Below are 21,206 nucleotides of genomic sequence, written 5' to 3'. Positions count from 1 at the left end.
ACCAGATTTGAGTCCCCACATTGGCTAAACATCTTGCGATTCTGGGCAAATCACTTAATCTCCCTGTGCTTAAAAAACAGGAATGTCTCCTTGTGCAATGTAACCGGTGCTGCTTTAAGTGCTTGAATACCTTGTCAAGTCTGGGCTACATAAAATTATCACAAAAATGTTTCATTTACTCATTCTATCCTGTTTGTATCATAATAGCTGATGGTGCTCCTGATCCTGCATTTTGCGTGACCCCTCCTGTGCTGCAACTGACAAGCATCTCTTTCACAGCACATAAAGGAATGAAAGAGTGAGAGTTGCTTGTCCTTCAAAAGAATTAAAGTACCATGGCACCAAAATACAGGACATTGTCATGTAGTGCCTCTGAGTGGGCAGGGGAACAGGATCCCCAGTTGTAGTCCAAACCTGCCAAATTCTGATAGGCCTCACAGCTATGGTGTGGGGCAGCTAAGAAAAGGGAAGAAAGAGCCCCTCTGTTGGCTCTTGCAGCCATGGTCCAGTGCTACGAGACCCAGGAAAGGTGGGCTCATGCCCCTATTCCTCGCAGTGCTACACTTGCCTGCGGGCTCAAAGAGAGACACCCGTCTCCTAGGCCTCGCAGTGTTGCAACTTAGGTGTGAGGCCCAGGTCAGTGGGGAACACTCTTGTGAGGCTCCATGGGATGAGCAGCTGCCATGCTTAGCGCTGGCCGTTATTATATATAAAAATGGTCCCACCTCATGTCTATTAAAGCTAGGTGGGTTGCAAAAGTTTGCCCTTCTAAAAACATTGGGGCGTCAGTCTAAAAATTTGAGAAGCACTGACATGATCCTTTTCTCCAGGTCTGAATCCCTCAACAGGCCTTCAACCTTCTCCGGAAACCCCACTATCCACAGGTTGCTTCATCTGGACTGTTCCTCAGAATCTTGAGCCCTGTACTCTAGGTGTCTCATCGTCTCTCTCAACTTGCGTTTGTAGTTCAAGCACTGAGGGGCACATAAGGGCCAGACCAAACTCTTCTGTCACTCTATATGATAGTTCATTTGGTTTACTCTCAGCGGTGCCAAATCTGTCGCCTCGTATGTTTTCAATGCAAGGGTCAGAGTTTCATTTATCACCATCAAGATTGCATTTAGTTTAGACCGTGTCCCCATCGCCTGTTGCACCACTGTCTTTGTTTTTGCCCTTTTCGTGTCTTCATATCCAACAGACGTTAACTCAGTGGTGTGTGTCAGGGCAGCTTTCTGTTTACCCCTGACTGCAGTTCACTACACAATACTGCAATACAATTGTCTTTCACAGATGTAGAGCATCGACATCCTTCCTTTTAATCAGCAAAGGCTACAGTAAGTATCAGTTTGTTCTTTCAATCAATCTATCATTTGTAGAGCGCACTACATACCCGTGAGGGTCTCAAGGCGCTGGGAGGTGGGGGTGACGGGCCGTTACTGGTCAAACAGCCAGGTCTTGAATAGCCTCCTGAAGGTCAGCAGGTCTTGGGTCTGTAGTAGGCTCAGTGGGAGGGTGTTCCACGTCTTGGCGGCGAGGTGGGAGAAGGATCTTATGCCGGTGGTGGTTGTTCTCCGGATGCACGGGACGGTGGCGAGTGCGAGATCGGCAGAGTGGAGCTGGCGGTCGGGGATGTAGAAGGAAAGTCGTCTGTTGAGGTAGGCTGGAAGTGCCTTGTGTGTGTGGATGAGGAGCTTGAAGGATATCCTCCTGTTGACGGGGAGCCAGTGCAGGTTTCTCAGGTGGGGAGTGATGTGGCTGTGGCGTGGTACGTCGAGGATCAGTCGTGCAGAGGCGTTTTGGATGCGTTGCAGACGTTTGAGCTTGGTCGGGGCTCCCACGTAGAGGGCGTTTCCGTAGTAGTCTGCTGCTGACGAGGGCCTGGGTGACTGTTCTTCTTGTCTGTCGGGATCCACCTGTAGATCTTGCGGAACATGCAGAGGGTGTTGAAGCAGGAGGAGGAGACGGCGTTGATTTGCTTGGTCATGGAGAGCGTTGAGTCGAGGATGATTCGCAGGTTGCGTGGGTGTCGAGGCTGCCCCCAGTGCCGTCGGCCACCAGGAGTCGTCCCAGGCTGAAGGGTTGGAGCCGAGGATGAGGACCTCCGTCTTGTCAATGTTCAGCTTCAGTCGGCTGATCTTCATCCAGTCGGCGACGGCCTTCATTCCTTCGTGAAGGTTTGATTTGGCGGTGATGGGGTCCTTGGTGAGGGAGAGGATCAGTTGGGTGTCGTTGGCGTAGGAGATTATGTTGTCGGGTGACGTGTGCGAGCGGGGCCATGTAGATGTTTGTGAGAAGTTGGCCTGGCATATGCTGGTCACTAGTTATAGTGGCCACCTTGCACCAGTCCAATTAGACTCTTATGGTAGATAGGTTTAAGACAACCTTTTTAAAGAAAGCTATCCTAGTGGTAGCTGTGGAGAGCAGCCTTCAGGCGAAGTCTCAGAGGAATGTAAAGCAGCTTGTTTAACCTTATAATCTCTTGAATTACAATAAGGAAAGGACACCACACAGGTATATATATCAAATATATATGTATTTATTTCTAGACACACTCTACTAATCTCTTTATGAGATTAGAAGCCAGGAACACATTCAAATATCAACGTTTCACAATAAGTTAAGCACAAATATGGCTGGGGCCCTAGGGGCGTACTAGACCATATACTAAAAAAGAGGTTTAGGAAAGTCGACTTGCAGAATGACAAGGCCTAGGGCCTGTAGAAGCACTGGGGCTTCACTAATGCAGCAAAAGCAGGTAAGTAACAGACCCATGGGAGATGCATGCAGTGTGAGAACACAGCCCCGGGTTCCCTATTGATTACAATGGAGCAAGTTGCTGTTTGATTTTTAAAGTTTTAGGGTACTTCGAGGAAGTCTACAAGCAAGCCACTTACAAGGTAAGTAATTTGAGGGCCAACACACACTAGGGCACCGGAGTGCACGAGTTACCTCACCCAGGGGAGCCGGGTGCATAGGTGTCTTTTGGTGTCGGGTCGCGTCGCTGTTTTCTATGGAGACCAAAGAAGATTTGCTGCTTGCGAAGACTGGAGAAGTGTCTGGTGGAATCCAAGGGTGGATTCGAGATGCAGATGACCTGAAAATTGAAGGGACAGTGTTCAGTCACTTGCCAGTGACCGGGGGCCAAGAAGCTGGTTGCCCACGGAAGTCGGGTGATTTCAGGTGATCAAGGGTGTTTTGACTCTTCGCTCACGAGGTCCAGGAAGGATCGACGATGACCAGCAGCTGGATTCGGAGTGTCCCACGACGTCTACAGCTTACTGAGGTGTCGGCAACCGGATTGGAGCCAACAAGCCATGGCAACAGCAAGTCTCGTTGAAATCGAAGAAGGTCAGCGTTGCAGACCAGCAAGGTTTGAGGGACTCACCCAGCGAGGGTGAGTGAGGGCAGGTCTGGAGCAACCAGGGGAGCCCTTTGAGTCGATAAAGTCTTCGGGGGGCCCACAAGCCAACGGGCAAAGGATCGCGAAGACGCCTGTTGAGGAAATGCTTCACAGGGGCCCACGGTCACTCGGGACGGGGTAGACATCTGATTTTCGCTGCAAAACCTGCTGGAGGCGTGGGCCACAAATGGTCCAATGCACAAGTTCGTAGAACGTCGTGAAGAGGTTGCACTCGACAATAGTGCATGGTATCCGGATATTGCTGTTCCTCGTCACTCGTGGGGTCCACTCGCCTCAGCTTTGCTGGGGACTCACAATGGCCATCGAGGTAAGGAAATCCTCTTCCGGGGCTGCAGGGACTTCGAACTCCGGCGGGAGCGGGAACGTTTGCGACCGTTCATTAGAGTTTCTGGTGCCTGCCAAGCAGGGGAGTCACTCCTTGACTCCAAGGGAGATTCTTCTGTCTTCCAAAGGTAGTGGAACATCGAAGGGCCAGGATTCTTCTTTGTAGAGCGTCGTCCAGGGTTATCTACTTTGCAATGGCAAGGTTTTCTATCTTATACTGAAGATAGGAGAGGGACTAGCTCTAGGACCACTCCTCTGGAGGGGGTCAGGGTAGGAGGTGGTTACACCCACTTCCCTTTTTCCAGTTTCGTGCCAGAGCAAGGACAGGTAGCCCCTGAACCGGTTTGAGCTGGCATATGCACAGAGGAGCCTACTGCTCCCCCAGTGCAGGACTTCAACGCACTCTAGAAGTGCACCCACCCAGCTCCAATATGCTAAATCCTGTCTGGAAGGAGGTGACACCTCCCTGTGACAGGATGCCTATTGTTGGGCCTCCTCCACTGCGAGTTTGTCAGCAGCAGGAGGGCAGCCCAGTGTCTGTGCTGGTGGCATCCATTTTGTGATGCCAGGGCTCTTTCAGATTTCTACAGTGTTACTGCAGTAGGTACATGTCGTCCCCTCTAGAAGGGTGGGATCATACTCCCGCAGCAGTTACTGGTGTGGGGGTATGATTCCAAGTTGTTTGACACCAAACATGACATGTTTTGATGCAGTCATTCCAAAGTAAGCATTTAGGTAGGTTATAATACACTTAACCGCATCCACAAACAGCCACTGAGAATAGACTCTGCCAGCTGCAGAGGGGCCCTGCTCATGCAGAGGAACCCCCCTCACATTGTAAACCAAGCACCCTGCCCTCAGGATTGATAGGGGTGGCTGATAGGTTTGTATGTGTGTGTATGGTGAGATATAGAAACCCAAACCTCCGTGAGGAGTGCTAACACTACCTCACCCAGGCTGCAGTAGCAGGCCTGTGGTGTCAGATTGAGTCTGCTTCCCAGTTTTGCTTATTAACTGTGGAACCTCCTGAGGCTTGAGCCGGGAGTAGCGCGAACTGTGTATTTTAAAATTGTAATCGCTTTGTGTGTGAATTTATTTTTAAACTACTGCACTTACCGCCCGAGCACCAAACCTGCCACGAATTCCCCCGCTGACAGTTGACCAAAACGCTGCCACCGGCGAGTGTCTGTTCGTCCCCCTGCCGCCATTGACCATGATACAGGCCACGCCCATCGGGATAGGCCACGCCCCCTTCCTCGCCACCAGGTATTTTAGAACGCGCTGATCTCAAGCGCTGCCTGCTTATTAACTGTGGAACCTCCTGAGGCTTGAGCCGGGAGTAGCGCGAACTGTGTATTTTAAAATTGTAATCGCTTTGTGTGTGAATTAATTTTTAAACTACTGCACTTACCGCCCGAGCACAAAAACCTGCCACGAATTCCCCCGCTGACAGTTGACCAAAACGCTGCCACCGGCGAGTGTCTGTTCGTCCCCCTGCCGCCATTGACCACGATACAGGCCACGCCCACCGGGATAGGCCAAGCCCCCCTTCCTATCCATCTGCCTCCTATAAAGCATGTGCCTATATAGGAAGCGCAGCGGACGAGCGCGACGAATGCGCGACGAAGGCGCGCATAAGGCAAGCTCGTCTGCGCTCGTCCGCGCCGAGTCCGGGCCAGGGGCCACGTCCCCTACATCTCAGCCAAAACAGATTTTAGCTTACAGCGCAGACGCTCTACATGGCATGAGGTTTTTGGGACCAGATTGTAAAGGGCCTTGCCTTGATGCAACGTCTCTTCCAGCCATTTGCCCAAAATGTAACGCCCCCCTCAATACAGGACAGGCCAAAATTCTGAAGCAAGAATACTGTATGTTTTTATTAAACTGCAGATCCCTGCCAAAACATAAGGTGGAAATCTCCTTCCTACTGGAAAAGCGCATGCCGGATGCAGTGTTTCTCACCGAAACATGGTTGGCGTTAGATTCCGACCCTGCTGTCATAACATCCCTCCCCTCTGGCTTTCAAATCATTCGACAAGATCGTCCGGAGGGCAGAGGGGGCGGGTTAGCAATTATATTTAAAGAACAATATTTTTGCAGACTCATTCCAGAAACTATCCCAGACTGTGAGAGCCTAACCTTTTCGCTGGAGTTCTCTCCCAACCACTGCTTTTCGGGCACTCTGATATATCGCCCACCTGGTCCCCCTAAACAATTTCATAATCTCCTACCATCAATTGTAGCGCCACGCATTAGCGCAGCTGCTAACTACACTGTATTAGGCGATCTCAATTTTCACTTTGATTCATCGCTGGATCCTACGGCTACTATACTAGTCGATGACCTGGCCGCGCTTCAACTTATCCAACGAGTAAAAACATCGACTCATGTAAAAGGACACCTTTTAGATCCAGTGTTCAGTAACTGTGTGGATTTTGTGGTTGGGCCCCCGCTCCCCCTCCCATGGACTGACCACTCTCTGGTGCCCTTTACTTGGTTTACCCAGAAACCTAGTCCGGTAACACCGATGATAAGACATGCTAGATCCTGGACTCAGATACCAGTAGATGAATGGAAAAATGAACTTACGAAAGTACTTCCCTCTAATAATGAGGATCCATGTCTGGCTAACCAGGCCTATGAGAACTGGATCCGGCATTCTCTCGATACCATCCTTCCCCTTAAGAACTTAACTGTAAAACGCCCCCATAAAACAGCACCTTGGTACTCGGAGGCCCTCAGGGAAAAAAAGCGCCAATGCCGAAAAATTGAAAGGAAATGGCGCCTAGACTACTCCATGGAGGAAAAAACTCTATATCGAGAAGAAATAAAAGCCTACAAAAAGGAAGTAAAAGCTGCTCAAGCGGTCTACTTTGCTGACAAGATCCGAGCTGCAAAATCTAAACCCAGGGAAACTTCCAAATTCTGCAAAAACTTACAAAGCCTCCCCCTCCCAGCAGATATGAGGAAAAATCTGCTTCCCAATGCAATGACCTGGCGGAGTTCTTTTCAGCCAAAGTTAATAAAATATACGCCTCTTTTCCCTGCACTACCACTCCTCTGATAGTTCAGGACAAAACCAGGTGGACAGCCGATGTTCTAAGCTCTTCACCTACGCTTGATTACTTTCCTTGCATGTATCTCGAGGTTGTAGAGTCCATGGCTCGGAAAGTAAAATCTGGCTCGCCAACTGACCCGGCACCCCCAGAAGCAATGTTGTTAGCGTCTCAGGTTGTTTTACCTATCATCAAAAATCTCCTGAATGCTTCCATCACTTCTGGCACCGTCCCTCCTGCCTGGAAACGGGCGATGGTCCGAGCACTGATAAAGAAGCCAAACCTGGACCCACTGGACTTTGGCAATTATCGTCCTATCTCCCTGCTACCCTGGGTGAGTAAAATCGTGGAGAAGTATGTCAATCTCCAGTTGGTTAGCTTTCTTGAAGATAACCAGCTGCTAGATACCACTCAGACAGGTTTCAGACCTAAGCACGGAACAGAGTCCGCTCTCCTCATGGTCATCGAGGAGTCCAGGTAAATTCTTGACCAGGGAGGATCAGTGGCAGTGATCCTCCTTGATCTCAGCGCAGCGTTCGACACGGTCAGTCATAACACCCTACTGAACCGTCTTTCGAATGTCGGCATTGTGGATAAGGCCTGGCTCTGGTTAAAATCTTTTCTGAGTAACAGGTCATTCTGAGTGTTTGACGGACAGACAGTGTCTTCCAGCATGCCCCTGAAGTGTGGAGTCCCCCAGGGCTCCTCTCTAAGCCCCGCGCTTTTTAATATCTATATGAGGCCACTGGCTGAGGTAGTTCGTCCGTATGGAGTCAAGATCATATCCTATGCGGAGGACACCCAGTTGGTGGTCTCATTAGCGCAGGAGGCTCAGCAACCACTTCTAGGTGGACTAATAAAATGCTTGGAGGAGGTAAAGGCTTGGATGACTCTGTCTTCATTAAAGCTTAATGGTGACAAAACGGAGCTTATGCTCCTGGGCCCGGCTGATCCCACCTTTTTCAACTCACTATGGCCCACCTGTCTAGGCCCCCCCCCCACCCCCCCGGCCCCGAAGGATAACATCAAAAGCCTAGGGGTATGGCTGGACAAAAGGTTGTCATTCAACATCCAGGCCACAAAGCTCTCAGCCACCTGTTTTGGATTGCTTAGGACACTGAAGAAAGTCCTTCCTCTGCTCCCAATGGAGGCAAAGCAAACGGCTGTACAGGGCCTAATACAGTCACGTTTAGACTCTAATAACGCCCTCTACTTAGGTGCTCCTGAGTACACCCTAAAGAGGCTACAGCTGGTACAAAACTGTGCTGCTCGTACCCTGCTACAGATCTCACGCAGACTGCCAGTTAAAGCGGCACTGACTAGCCTGCATTGGCTCCCAGTGCGTAAGAGAGTCACCTTTAAGGCAATGTGTATTGCTCACCAGGCCTTCTGGGACTTGGGACCCCTAATCACTCGTAGTCTAGTAAACCAGTATCGTCCAGGTAGAGATCTACGATCTAGCCAGGCTTTTATGGCAACAGTCCCTAGAATTAAAAGGACAAGATCGGGTGGAAGGACGTTTGCCTTCAACGCCACCAAGATCTGGAACTCCCTCCCCTCTCATTTGAGATCCAACCCTGACCTCGTCTCTTTCCGCAAACAACTAAAAACGCATCTGTTCAATTCTTCTCAATAAACCCAGTTCTCCTTCCTTACCGGTCCTCAACCTCACTTACCCTACCATCTGGTTCCTTTTAGCGCTTGGATGCCTCAGGGCAGCAATTCGCGCTGTTATAAATTTACTTTCATCCATTCATTCATTCATTCAGTTTTGGCATAATACATGCTGCAGCCCCTGGTAGGCCTGTGATGTGCCTATGCCCTAGGTACCTAAGGCCACATATACTAGGGGCTCATAAGGTACCACAGTATCCAATTACTAGTGCATCTAATATGCACACCAAGTCGTTTAGAGAGAACAGAGAGACTGGGGCCCTGATTAGCAGGGACCCAGCCAGACCATAGCCAGAAACCAGTGTATACATCAGAAAAAAAGTGGGGGCAACATAAGTTCTGATCCTACTCTCCTACAATGCTGAACAGTGTCGGGCTGATGGAAGAGCCCTGGGGTACACCGCAGATGATCTCGGAGGCTTCGGATCGGAAAAGGGGAGGCGGACGCTCTGGGTTCTGCCGGAGAGGAAGGAGGTGGTCCATTCCAGAGCCTTGTCTCAGATCCCTACAGCGTGGAGGCATGTGCGTAGTGTGCGGTGGCAGACGGTGTCGAAGGCGGTGGAAAGGTCCAGGAGGATGACGGCCGTGGTCTCACCGTTGTCCAGCAGGGTCCTGATGTCGGTGGCGGCGATGAGGGCAGTCTCAGTGCTGTGGTTGCTGCGGAACCCTGACTGGGAAGGGTCCAGGATTCTGTTTTCTGCAAGGTATCGGGTTAGCGGTCTGTTGACTATCTTCTTCTCGATGACCTTGGCCCGGAACCGAAGCAGGGAGATGGGCTGGAAGTCCTTGAGGTCTCTTGGGGTCCGCCTTGGGTTTTTGAGTAGGGCGTTGATCTCAGCGTGTTTCCAGCTCTCTGGTAAGGTCGCGGTCTCCAGGGAGAAATTGATGATGTTGCGCAGATTGGGTACGATGGAGCTGCTGGATTTGTTGAAGATGTGGTGCGGGAAAGGGTCTGACGGGGAGCCGGATTGGATTGTGCTCATGGTCTTGATGGTGTCCTCGAGGCTTACGTTGGCCCAGGCTAGCAGGGGGTCGTGGTCGATGTCTGTTGTGTTGATGTCTGTTGGGTCTGTCTGGGTGTTGAAGCTGTCATGGACGTCTGCTATCTTGCGGTGCAAAAAAGCGGTGAGGAAGTCGCACAGGGCTTGCTACGGCGGGATGTCATTGGTGTTGGAGCTTGGGTTGGAGAGTTCCTTCACGATGTTGAACAGCGCCTTGCTATTGTGTGCGTTGTTGTCGAGGCGGTCTTTGAAGGAGGTCCTCTTGGCAGTCCTGAGGTTGTGGGCAGCGTCGTCGGTGTTGTAGAGTTTGGTGGGTGGGCTGAGAGTGAGGTTTGCGTGTAGTTGGTCTTCAGTGATTTTGCTCCAGCAGCGGCGGGGGATCTGTTGGGTGTGGTGGGTTTCTGGAAGGTGAAGTGGATGCAGTGGTGGTCGGTCCAGGGGAGTTCGGTGGTTTGGCTGAAGGAGATGTGGGAGCTTGAGGAGATGACTGGGTCGAGCGTGTGGCCGGCGGAGTGGGTAGGCGTTGTGACGAGTTGCTTCAGTCCGAGGTTGGCGAGGTTATCGATCAGGGTGGTGGAGTTGCTGTCGTTGTTGTTCTCAAGGTGAAAGTTCAGGTCTCCGAGGAGGATGTAGTCGTGGAGGTCAGGGTGTGCGTGCTGATGAAGTTGGCGATGGAGTCGCTGAACTGGAGTCAGGGTCCGGGGGGTCTGTAGACGAGGGTGCCTCTGAGGGTGGAGTTGGGGTCTGTGTGGATCAGGAAATGCATGTGTTCGGCGGTGCTGAGAGTGTAGTCGGTGCTGGTCGAGACCCTGATGCTGTTCTTGTGGACGATGGCGATTCCTCCTCCCACTCCGTTGGGGCGGTCTCTGCGGGTGATATTGTAGCCGTCTGGGATGGCAATGACGATGTCTCTGTGATGATAGCTCTATGCCTTTTATTCCCATTCACACCACTGGAGAACCATTGCTATTTTCATTGGATGGTCTGTTTCAGAACCTCATCTCTAAGACAGCGGGGTAGTCCAGGCTAAGATTTACAAAATCTTGCATCATTTGAACTACTTCCAACCGATCCTAATATTGCATGTCCGCATGTAGGCCTGGGTGGCAGTGCAGGGCGTTTCAGGGACCGTGCTAGTTCTCCAGCAACACTGTTTGTTATTCCTAAACACGACTTACTTATATTATTTTGCGCTGTTGGTACGTCTTATCCAAACCGGGTGCCTAGTCCAACCCCTATTCCTGCTGATAAGGGCTGAGTTAATCCTGGTGTATCCTCTGCTTTTGCTGTTGCAAAAGACACCTACAGCCAAAGAATCTACTCTCCTTCCTCAGCTACTTACCATGTGATAAAGGTTTGGTGTTCGATCCTGTTCACCATTTGGCCACTTCAGATTGGCATATATTCATGTGTTGCAACCCACTTCTTCCCAGGCCACACCTCCCCTCTGTTGGTACCACTACTCGAGCACATGCTTTCAGTGTGCGAACTAGGCTGTATGCTAGTCTACTTTACTATCTCTCCTCTCTGAAGCCAGTGCTTCTTTACTCACCCCTTCACAACTCCAGAAGTGGCTCCTCCGCCCCTTCCTCCCCCATCAGCTGGTGGTTTCAGGGGCTCCTTAGGGCTGCTGTTGACTCTTAAGGCGTGTCAACATTATCTGAAATATTTTTAGGGAAGCCATGGATAGCCACAAGTCTTTGAATGGGTGTTCAGGGAAAGGAGGTGTGCACCTCTGCGGAGATTGACATGGAGTATTTTTTTGTCCTGCAACAGAGAAAATTGCCTTCTGAAAATTCTGTGGAGGTCCAGCTAGACTGTCTTAGGTGGGTTCCATTTCTGGGCAAATACCAGTTTTACCATTCTGTTGCCAACAGAGACCCAAGGAGTCTGAAGATGAGGTGCTGCAATTGTTCGTCTGGCTATCAAAGTAATCTAACTGTGTGTGTGTGTAAATGTTGGCTAATTTGTGCATCCCTCATCCCACAACCTCTTGATGGGAGGCAAGGTACAGGATGTTCTTCCCAGCTGGGAATATATCGCAACAGGGACCCAGGTACCTTGGTTCACACCCTCAAGTTTATCAACATTTATCTGTAAATGTTGCCTGTAGTTTTACTGTGTGGAACATCTTTTGATCCTTAGGGGAAGTAACAACCCTTTTGGTGTGGTGTGTGAAGCACTCTTTTTTGTGAATGTGGTGTGTGAAGTACCCTTTCTGGTGGACAAGAAAAGATAAGAAGGAGAAAGAACAGTTTTAGATCTCGGGAAAAGTTAAAAATGTTCACATTATGATTGATAGCCACTTTCCCAAAATAATAATCACATTCTTTCCTCAAAGACTTAACTCCCCTTTTTTGCATATACCTTAAAGACTAACTCCTCACCCCTAACCGTGCTTAATTGAGGTTAATTTTAGTCTCTGGTTTCATGTAAAGTGCTTTATTTTCCTGTTGCCTTCATCTATGGAATGCAAATGTTTGTATTAATAAAGGAATCAACAAAACATCCTTCTGTTTCCCGATCAGAAAAAGTCATTACAGATGCCTCGTTTACTTGGTGTGGTATTCCTCATATACCTCTCTGACTGAAGTTGGCTGTGAGGGTTTTCAGAATGGCACTTGTTTGATAAACTCTACATATCCTTGCCTATCTGGACGATTGTTTACAGAAAGCCAGCTCAGTCCAGGAGCTGCCATTGCTCTGCAGGTCTCTGCAATTCTATTGCACACCTTAAGGTGTTTATTCAAGTGGGTAAAATGGTTCTTTACACCCAGGAACAGTGTGACAAGTTATTGCTGGGTAACACACATGATGATTAGCCCCTTAAAGGAGTGGTGCCTCTCATTTTAAGATGAAGATCCTGGGGATCCAATTGGATCCCTATTTGTCAGAAAGGTTATTTCTTAGTTCAGCTTGACTCACCTACATCTTTCCATTTAGCCATACCAACCTAAACATGAGGTGTAGCAGGTGTGCGTTCAGCTTCAATGTCATGGCACTGGGAGGCATGATTATGATTTCTCTCAGGCTTTACTGTCTCTACCAGTTGCTGAACATCAATTGAGTGGATTTTCATTGGATCTGGTCCCACACCAGGTGACCCTGATTGTTGATGTTTCCACAAAGTTAGGGAGCCCATCACGAGAATTTTTAAACGTTTCTTGTTTCATCAGTAATTTGTTTGTTCTACAAACATTGTGCCCCTTAGATCCATCGGGATAACTCTGCAGTCCTTGCTCCTAAAGATGCAAGGAAAGACTACATTGGTGGAGATGGGGCTCACTTATGTATGTAGTCAGTGGGGATATGGTTGATCTTGATGTTCAGGTAATCTCTTCTCGTTTGGTTTATGGTAGTGATACCCAGTTAGATGTCACTTAATATATTCTCCACAATCTAATATATTCTAATAATTTAGCTTGTCAGTTTCTAGGACTTCATGCAGAAAACATTTCAGCTAATCTTCACTGACTGCCTGTCTTAAAAATATTTGGTTTAAATATCTTTTCCACTTCTTTAAAGTGATTTGTGATGTCTGCGCTATTTTGTCCGCATCTACAGCTCATGCTCCTTAAAATCAGCATCGGTCCACCTACTCACTGCCTCAACCCTCCGGAGTGTTGCGATTCTCCATTATGTGCAACTGTCAATCAAGCAGCTTCCACGTTTTTAGACTGGTTATGCTGACACCTGATTATTATTTGGTTCTTCTCACCAAATAGAGATCCCCTTTTAAAGTACTTTTCCATCTTTTCTCATCTACGCAACTAGATCTGGAGTAGCTAAACAATGTGCTGTTGCTAAATTTGCCCTGGACATCATTATAACCCTTTCGTTCTTTCCTTAATTGCTTTAACACTGAGTAAAATCAGATCTTTGGCATCCACACTGATTCTTAAAACGTACAACTTGATAAGGCAAATGTGGTACGCAAACCTGCTGCAAATCTCCCATCCGTCAACCCTGCAGAATGAACATGCAGTCAAGAAGCAGCAACAGAAATTTACCTCACTTTTAGCAGGGAGGGTTTGCCTAGATCTGATTCTGAATTCAAAATGTATTGTACAAATATGTGCCCCTTCAATTAATTGTTGGACTTTTGATATGTTTAATGTTTGCGAAGCTGTACTTCCAACCTGCGAAAATTAACAGGTCTCAATGGTTTTGTATTTAGACAGATGGCCTTGATGTCCTGAGGAGACCTGCTGCGCTTTTTCACTAGGGTCGATATATCCACAATATAAGCTTGGGTTGCTTGTGTATGGGTACTATTAATGTGAAAAAATCTGACTGGCTAGACCACCCATTGTTGTGTTGATTATATCGGTTTCATCTGTACGAGTCAAGTCAATGAAACTTTATTCGGATCAGAATCAATCCATAAAAGCACAATAAAATGAAAGAAAACATACAATTATACAATAAAGTACTGTTTACACATAAGAAATAGTCCATATAAATTTTAAGACATTGTTAACCGAGCACGAACCACAGTTTTTAAAAAAGAGCTCACACGAAAGACAAGTTCATGGTCATCCAGGGACAAAATCATTGAAAATGCAAGTTCCAGGCTAATTGGTTTTAGTTTTTTAAAATACGGAATTAAAAACCATTTGATATACTTCATGTAAAATTTACAAAAGAATAAAAAGTGTAAAATTGTTTGCCTACTCTGAAAATCACAAGGACATGGCTCAACACAATGGTCATTAAAATTCCATAAAGGGAAACCAAGTGCATATTTAATAGTGCCTGCCCTAAGGCGAAATATAAGGCCACGCTCCCAATGACTCAATGGGAGGGTTAAATAACTGGGTGTCGGATAAATTGTGAGATTACGGGCTAGATATCTAGAAACACTAGGTTTCAAAGACTCCCTCGCTACCCTTTCAGCGTAAAATGACATATAAAGTTCCTTTTTTAGTTCACATTTTGTGGGGAGCGTAGTGGTGGTGGGTTTTAGGAAAATATTTTCAGAGCTCACGCTGCGGAATACGCTCAACACCCCAGATAACCAGGGGATAGCCATACCCTTGCCGCAGCGTAAGCAGTCCTCAATAATGTCCCTAGTCAAATTGGCGGCAGGGTTTTTCCAAATCGCCAGCCAAAAAAGGGCAGGACGAGCACGAATAAAATCCCCTATAAAATGCAACCCCAATTTCCTGTGACATATAAAGTGTGGGGAATTGATAGGGACACAGAGGAGCTTCCTACATAATCTATATTCCTCAGCAATTATGTCAGAACATCTGGCAATTCCCCAGACCTCAGCACCATATGTGGCGACCGGGACGCATTGGGTTTTGTATATTTTTAAAATAGCAGGCAATGCCCTGGTCAATTTGGGGCGGGGAAGGCTCAGAATTGAGTTAATGGACTTTGAGAACTTACTCCTGGCGTGGGCGATATGCCCACTCCAGGAGTTGTTCGCAGCAAAGACCACACCCAAATACGGGAAACTGCTAGTTGACCCCAGTCTCTCTGTCCCCACAACAATGCTGCCAATGTGACGCCTCTTCGGACCACATGATATTACAAAAGATTTTTTAAAATTAGTCTTCAAGTCTAGAGAATCCATATGTGCAACAAAGCCATTCACTAAAGTGTGTAGTGCGTTTGGGGTGCGGCCCATAAGGACCGCATCATCTGCATATAGCAGGGCGGGGAGATGGTTACCTTTTATTGTCGGGACATCGCCAGTTAGAGAAACCAGGTGTTTGTGTAGGCCGTTAATATAGATTATAAATAAAAGAGGGGCTAGGACACAGCCCTGTCTAACCCCTCTATTGACTCTAACCAGCTCAGTAACCTCGCCCCCATGGCCAATCCTGACGCAAGCATTCAAATCTCTATGCAAATAGGCCAGGAAATGAACCAAAGATTCATCCAGACCATAATCCAATAAGGCCCTCCAGAGCAGTGACCTATTGACAAGGTCAAAAGCAGTGGATAGGTCCATAAAGGCCAGGTAAATTGGGCATTTACGTGCAACGGTGTATTTGCCCAAAATAAGGTTAAGATTAAGGCACTGCTCTGCAGTTCCAACCTTATTACGAAAACCCAACTGGCAACTCTCTAAAATATGGTTATCCTCGGCCCATAATAGGATTTTATTATACAATACTCTCCCTAAAATCTTTAAAGTGTTATCGATGAGGGAGATAGGCCTATAACATGACGGTTGGGAGCGATCGCCCTTCTTAAAAATAGGCACTATTATGCTCGATGACCAAGTTGGTGGTGGTGGGGGGGAGGTAAAAGTTAAGTTTTTAAAAACGTTCAGCAAGAGGGGGGCCCATAAATCAGGGTGAGCTTTGATAATGTCAATTGGGAGGCCATCGGAGCCTGGGGCTTTATTCCCCGCGCTCTGTGCGATGGCCTCTTCCACCTCAGATATTGATATGTCGACCCATGGAGGGTGATTAAATATTGGGGTGGCCACCAATGAGGATGGAACTGCATAAATCTTAGAAAAATGGTCCATCCATGCAGCTCCAGAGATGGTGCAGTCCATTGGGGTCGAGAGCTGGCCTGAACAGCGCAGATCTTTGACCGCGGCCCAAAAGATATCCCCCCTTCCGCGGGCGGCGGTTTGCGCTAACACCTCCCAACGCTCCTCGAGAATCTCCTCCTTCCTTCTCCTAATAGCCAATTTGTATCGAGTCCTAGCATTTTTCACATCAGTCAGATTCCTCGGGCAAGCAGATAAGACTCGTCGCAAATCACGGTTGGCTAGAGAGCACTCATGATCAAACCATCCCCGGTCAACCGTGATTACACGCAACGGAGTCATAAGCTGGGCTCGTAGAGCTGAGCAAATCTTAACAAAATCATCTACTGCCCCGGGGTTCGGGCTTAGATCGGGCAGGCATGAGAAGAAAAGGGGTAGATTATCTCTGACCAAAATCTGAACAGTCGTCGTGACATTAATGCCCCTCCATTTTAATCTAAGATTGTTTGTACTAATGGAGAGGTCCCTAGCACCACATTCCTTATTATATACTGGTCGGTGGATTGCTTTTAAACAAATCTTGATGGGATTGTGATCCCCTTGGAGCATTGGAATTACCATGGCCTTACTAATGCAATCTGCCAGCCCAGGGGAAATAAAAATGTAATCAATTATTTATTTATTTTTTGTTTTTTTTTTAAACCGTTTATTACAAAATTCAAAAAATATACAAAGATGGGCCTACAACCTTCAGGCCGGCCGCTAGCAAGCAAGAGGAGCATGTGATACAAACAATAGCGCGCATGCCGCGGCAAAGGAAAATGCACAGGAGTTAGAAGCGGTGGTAGCCACACCATCCGGGCCCACATGTAATCAATTGTTGAAGAGCAATCTCTACCTCTAAATGTGGGCACTAGGGAAGCAGTAGGAAAACAATTATTCATTATGTCCATGACGTTCTCCAAATTATGTGTGCTCAAGAAGGAGGTTAATTCCACACCCCTTTGGCACCCCAAGCCCGGGTTACAATCCTTTATGATTGAACGGTCTTCATCAAGTCTTGCATTAAAATCACCACCCAATACAAGGCCAGAAGTGTCATTAAAGTCGGCCCTAGACTCCAGAGTGGTAATAAAATTAAAAAGATTTCTAAAATGTATATTAGGTAATGAACTAAAATCATTGTTATAAAAATTAACCAGAAAAAAAACTTGTTTTCTGTTTAAATAATATAGCCTGGAAATTCTGATTGCTCGTTGGTATGACCCTGGTAGTGCCTCCAACAGAAATGTTGATCCAGATGGATAAGCCTCCTGAAGGGCGGCCCATTCTAGATTTAGTGGCAAGAGTGTTATGGCATTGGAACCCATTAACGTGTAGATCAACAGTTGCCCACGTCTCCTGTAACATAATTATGTCCTGACTCTGGATAAAATTAACCCACCCAGGGTCACAGAGCCTTTGTTGGAGGCCTGCTATATTCCAGCTTAAGACATTTAGGGTACCTGCCCTTGATACTGTGCACTCTGGTAAATTAGCAAAACTATTGAGGGTGACAGGTACAGATGCTAACGGCAGGGCAGGATCCTCAATCTGTGAGGAGGCAGGGAATTCAACGCTCAATCTTGGTTGTCAGTCAGGGACATCTAAGTCAGACAGAGCCAAGAAGCGGTTTACCAAAGGGAGGATCGTGGTCGTGGGCTCACTGTTATCTAAAATGGGTTTATAATAATAACCAAGAGTGAACATACATATATTCGTCGTAAGACCCGGCAATAGCTCACGGGTACGCATTAAAGACTGAACTGTGTGAGGTCTACAAAAATTTATAACAATACAATCCCCAGTGATGTTTTTAGCAGATGTGCCCACCCATCCCACTCTCCGCACCATTAAAATTTCATGAAGTCTGGCCGGGATAAAACCCTTATGCTTCCTTAACCAATCCACACATTTATTACGAAGGTCCACCCATGACTCCTTCTTTGTATCGGACAAACAGGGGACTCCGGCCAGAATTATTACATAGGGATGTGATGCGGGGGGGAGGTTCAAAGTCTCGGTACTGGGAAAAGTCTTTGGTAAAGTTGGAACAGTGGCCAATAGTCTGGCATCATGGTCCAATATTTGGGGAGGAGCAATCACCGAGGAGTGTTGTAATGAGCTACTGTGTAAGCACTGGGTACTGTTATTGACATTGGCCATCCCGGGACCTAGGTTGACAGGGTCCCCCAACAGGCGCATCGATGTAGGTAAGGAACTACAATTAGCAGCCAATGGAACAGGGGCAAACTCCCGGGTTAACATTTGCTCCATGCGTAACAGTCTTTCGTTTAAGGGGGCAAAATTTGTATCAAATAAAGCCTTAGAGTGGCTAACAATGGCTTTTAAGCCCGACTCCAGGGCTGACATGATGTCGTCCTTACTTTGAGAGATGGTACTCTCATCGGTTTGGGTGCCCGTCGACACAGTATTGGGGACAACAATTGTTTTTAATAAGGCATTTTTACGATTATCGGGGCTGTAATGAGTGTTAAGTTTATTATTGGCACCCCTTTTTCTTTTGGCCGGTGGGCAACTAGTTTTAGACTCTCCAATTGATTTAGAGGTGCGAGATCTAGTACGGGTTTTTTGACCACTAGGGCAAGTGCCTGAAGGTAAAGCTGAGGCGACTAATGGGGAGGGTTGATGGGAGGGTGTCGAAGGCATTGGGGGCAGAGTTGGTGACACTGAGAGGCGGTGGCATATATTGTCTCCCTGTGTCAGAGCATCAAGAGAAGAGCGTCGCTGGGCCGTTATTAAGTCTAAAGATAGACGCCGCTCAGTTAGCTCTATCTCGTGTGTCAATAGACTCTCAGCCCTAATCATAAAAGCGTCAAGAGTCCCCACAGCGCCCTTACGTCTATTCACGATGCACTAATTAGGATGCCCCTTCAAAACATAAAAGCGCAAAAGCACATATAGTGCAGTGAATCACACAAGCAGGGGTAGTCAATGTGACCTAAGCACGTAAGTTGGTGTCGTCGATGAATCCAAGGGGTGTGTCCCGACCCGGCCTCCTCTGGCCCCGGACAGCCACAGACGGCCCGCCCTTTGCCCGGGCTTCGCCCGGCACGTCCCGCGCAGCGGGCCGCTACGTCAGTTATACGCGCCTCCTGGCGCTGGTGTGGCGTCCGAGCACCGCGCCGCCGCAGGGACAGCCGGGAATTGTAGTCCCGGAGCGGCGACGCTGCAACCTCCACTCGTGTCGCCCCTTGACTCTTGGCGATGGACCAGCAACCAGGGAGGGTCTGTGCTCACAGCAGGCTGGTGCCCCTTGACTCGTGGCGGCGTTAACAAAATGCAGGTAGGACTGTTCCCCCCCCGCTCCGCCGACCGCTACGTCAGTTATACGCGCCTCCTGGCGCTGGTGTGGCGTCCGAGCACCGCGCCGCCGCAGGGACAGCCGGGAATTGTAGTCCCGGAGCGGCGACGCTGCAACCTCCACTCGTGTCGCCCCTTGACTCTTGGCGATGGACCAGCAACCAGGGAGGGTCTGTGCTCACAGCAGGCTGGTGCCCCTTGACTCGTGGCGGTGGCGGCGTTAACAAAATGCAGGTAGGACTGTTCCCCCCGCTCCGCCGACCGCTACGTCAGTTATACGCGCCTCCTGGCGCTGGTGTGGCGTCCGACCACCGCGCCGCCTCCGGGACAGCCGGGAATTGTAGTCCCAGAGCGGCGACGCTGCAACCTCCACTCGTGTCGCCCCTTGACTCTTGGCGATGGACCAGCAACCAGGGAGGGTCTGTGCTCACAGCAGGCTGGTGCCCCTTGACTCGTGGCGGTGGCGGCGTTAACAAAATGCAGGTAGGACTGTTTCATCTGTACATATTTTATACACCATGAGCACTGCGCTACTCGTACTGTTATTGATTATGATTATTTGATGTATATTTCTGTATAGACAAAATATAATTTATTCATAATTTAGCACTGGGTTCCTTGTATGATTACTTTTCAACAAATGACATTCTTGTAAATTATATAAGGTAGTCAATGTAATGTTTCATACACATCCCTTAAGTGATGCCTACGGGATTGTTTTGCTTTAGTGTCAGGCATTTGCTCCACTTAATGACAGTTACCACAGCCTGGTGCCTGGCGCCCTTCAGTATGGACACTTATGTCTTCCGCCAGTATATGCTTCTCAAGAAAAGAGCAGGTTCTGTATTTGGTTCATTTCTGTACATCACTGTTCTCAAATCCTGGGAGGTTGCACTGGCTTCATTATCATTACATTTAGTTTGGGTACTACTTGAAGGTACCAGACCCAAATGATTTCTGAATGGCTTGCAAAGGACATGTTCTCCAATCTAAAATCCATTATCCTCCTGAAAGCTTAATGTGATGTTTTTAGACCTCTGGGTCCAGTTGAGCCTATTTACAGACCATAAGTGCTCCTAATAGCTAACACTTTTGCAAAAGAGTGAGTTAACTTTTAGGACCATTAAGGAATCAACCTGCGTGGCTTTCCATTGGGCAGGATGGTGCTAAGGACACACTTTCTCCTTAGCCAAGGATTGTTGTATGAATTCCACATTAGTATAGACTCACTTCACCCGAAATTTTCAAGAACTCTGACACTCAAATGGAGCGTACTATCCATATGCTAGATGTTAAAAGGAAATTGAAGTGTACATTGAAGAAATAAAAGATGCTGATATATGCACATATTAGTCTCTTATGCACATGACAATTCAGTAAAATCTATTGGCAGACAGTTCGTATTGATATTGATTGTGGAATGAATCCAGTTGTTACCAAAATCTAGTGGATTACTTCAGGAGCATCAAAGAGCTCACTCGCCAGATGTTATTTTTCAAAATGTTTTTTTGTTGGGATCCACAAGGAAGCCACTTGTTAGGCTGTGAGCACTTAGGTGCTCATGATTCCTTCGATTTGTATGCTAGAGCAGATTCTCAAGTAGGCCCAACATTCCTCAGAAATCTAAGGTGAAGTTAAATATAATTATCTATAGTAAATTTAAAATGCATACAAACTGACATCCGTATTGTCCAGGTACACACAACACTTAAGGCTCGGAACAGTTCTCCTTGATTTGTAATGGAAATCCTCTACCACATTGTAGGTACGTTTGGCTCCAAAGGTCTTTTGCTCTATATATTGCAGATTCACGCTCAAAACAATATAAAAACCTAGCTGACTAGTTCCTTAAATCTGGTGGATGTTAATAGTTTGTTGCAAAACGCAGCCTTGTAGTAACTGCAGCTGGAAAA

General features: G+C 47.8%; 1 protein-coding gene across 8 annotated transcripts in view; it reads left to right on the top strand.

Annotated features, from left to right (window-relative positions):
- The window catches only part of ABI2 (abl interactor 2), a 741,358-nt gene that overhangs the window by 157,747 nt on the left and 562,405 nt on the right, over window positions 1-21,206 (top strand). The window lies entirely within an intron of this gene.

The sequence above is a fragment of the Triturus cristatus genome, chromosome 3_2, assembly GCF_964204655.1.
Source record: "Triturus cristatus chromosome 3_2, aTriCri1.1, whole genome shotgun sequence".
NCBI lineage: Eukaryota > Metazoa > Chordata > Amphibia > Caudata > Salamandridae > Triturus > Triturus cristatus.
Note: the sequence above shows the minus strand (reverse complement) of the source record. Positions and strands in the feature narration are given on the sequence as shown.